The following is a 3,082-nucleotide window of genomic DNA, read 5'->3' as shown; positions in this document are numbered from 1 at the left end:
CTGCATGTTACATATTAAAGGCCTCTGGATGGTACTCCTCCCCTGTAGCCGGAACTATAGTATATATATATATATATATATATATATATATATAATTTTTTTTATATTTATTTATTTATTTTGTATATATGTAAATATGTTTTTTATTATGTTTGTAAGATTTTTAATAAACAAAAATTTACACCACTCCTGGAGGCAGTGCAGGTAGACAGGTAGTAGCTGAAAGATCCCGGAGATGGCAAAGAGGATGATAAAAGGTTAACTTTTTAATTTCTGGGATAAAATCACTGCTGGTTTTTATGATATTGAATTAAACATATGACCACCTAATATAGTTTTTCACCCATCCCCAATTTACCAATAACACCACCAATAGAAGAGGACAATGAGATTTTACTGGGGGGGCTACTAGTAAGTAAGAAACATGTACAACGATATACGATAAAAAAAAAATCTCACTTTTATTGTCACAAATTGTTTTTTCTCTTTCAATGATGTTTATTCAGAGATTATAGAAGTAGACAGAGATTACAAGTGCCGGTATACATAACAACACACAGCATATCCTTCACATAACAACACACAACATCTCCTTCACATAACAACACACAACATATCCTTCACATAACAACACACAACATCTCCTTCACATAACAACACACAACATATCCTTCACATAACAACACACAACATCTCCTTCACATAACAACACACAACATATCCTTCACATAACAACACACAACATCTCCTTCACATAACAACACACAGCATATCCTTCACATAACAACACACAGCATATCCTTCACATAACAACACACAACATATCCTTCACATAACAACACACAGCATATCCTTCACATAACAACACACAGCATATCCTTCACATAACAACACACAACATCTCCTTCACATAACAACACACAGCATATCCTTCACATAACAACACACAGCATATCCTTCACATAACAACACACAACATATCCTTCACATAACAACACACAGCATCTCCTTCACATAACAACACACAACATATCCTTCACATAACAATACACAGCATATCCTTCACATAACAACACACAGCATATCCTTCACATAACAACACACAACATATCCTTCACATAACAACACACAGCATATCCTTCACATAACAACACACAGCATATCCTTCACATAACAACACACAGCATCTCCTTCACATAACAACACACAACATCTCCTTCACATAACAACACACAACATATCCTTCACATAACAACACACAGCATCTCCTTCACATAACAACCCACAGCATATCCTTCACATAACAACACACAACATATCCTTCACATAACAACACACAGCATCTCCTTCACATAACAACACACAGCATCTCCTTCACATAACAACACACAGCATCTCCTTCACATAACAACACACAGCATCTCCTTCACATAACAACCCACAGCATATCCTTCACATAACAACACACAGCATCTCCTTCACATAACAACACACAGCATCTCCTTCACATAACAACACACAGCATATCCTTCACATAACAACACACAGCATATCCTTCACATAACAACACACAGCATATCCTTCACATAACAACACACAACATCTCCTTCACATAACAACACACAGCATCTCCTTCACATAACAACACACAGCATATCCTTCACATAACAACACACAGCATCTCCTTCACATAACAACACACAGCATATCCTTCACATAACAACACACAGCATCTCCTTCACATAACAACACACAGCATATCCTTCACATAACAACACACAACATATCCTTCACATAACAACACACAACATATCCTTCACATAACAACACACAGCATATCCTTCACATAACAACACACAGCATCTCCTTCACATAACAACACACAGCATATCCTTCACATAACAACACACAGCATCTCCTTCACATAACAACACACAACATATCCTTCACATAACAATACACAGCATATCCTTCACATAACAACACACAACATATCCTTCACATAACAATACACAGCATATCCTTCACATAACAACACACAGCATATCCTTCACATAACAACACACAACATATCCTTCACATAACAACACACAGCATATCCTTCACATAACAACACACAGCATATCCTTCACATAACAACACACAGCATCTCCTTCACATAACAACACACAGCATCTCCTTCACATAACAACACACAACATATCCTTCACATAACAACACACAGCATCTCCTTCACATAACAACCCACAGCATATCCTTCACATAACAACACACAACATATCCTTCACATAACAACACACAGCATATCCTTCACATAACAACACACAGCATCTCCTTCACATAACAACACACAGCATCTCCTTCACATAACAACACACAGCATCTCCTTCACATAACAACCCACAGCATATCCTTCACATAACAACACACAGCATCTCCTTCACATAACAACACACAGCATATCCTTCACATAACAACACACAGCATATCCTTCACATAACAACACACAGCATATCCTTCACATAACAACACACAACATCTCCTTCACATAACAACACACAGCATCTCCTTCACATAACAACACACAGCATATCCTTCACATAACAACACACAGCATCTCCTTCACATAACAACACACAGCATATCCTTCACATAACAACACACAGCATCTCCTTCACATAACAACACACAGCATATCCTTCACATAACAACACACAGCATCTCCTTCACATAACAACACACAGCATCTCCTTCACATAACAACACACAGCATATCCTTCACATAACAACCCACAGCATATCCTTCACATAACAACACACAGCATATCCTTCACATAACAACACACAGCATATCCTTCACATAACAACACACAGCATATCCTTCACATAACAACACACAGCATCTCCTTCACATAACAACACACAGCATATCCTTCACATAACAACACACAGCATCTCCTTCACATAACAACACACAGCATCTCCTTCACATAACAACACACAGCATATCCTTCACATAACAACACACAGCATATCCTTCACATAACAACACACAGCATCTCCTTCACATAACAACACACAG

Source organism: Lithobates pipiens, unplaced genomic scaffold (genome assembly GCF_037356315.1).
Source record: "Lithobates pipiens isolate NorthernLeopardFrog02 unplaced genomic scaffold, aLitPip1_a1.2 Scaffold_91, whole genome shotgun sequence".
NCBI lineage: Eukaryota > Metazoa > Chordata > Amphibia > Anura > Ranidae > Lithobates > Lithobates pipiens.
Note: the sequence above shows the minus strand (reverse complement) of the source record.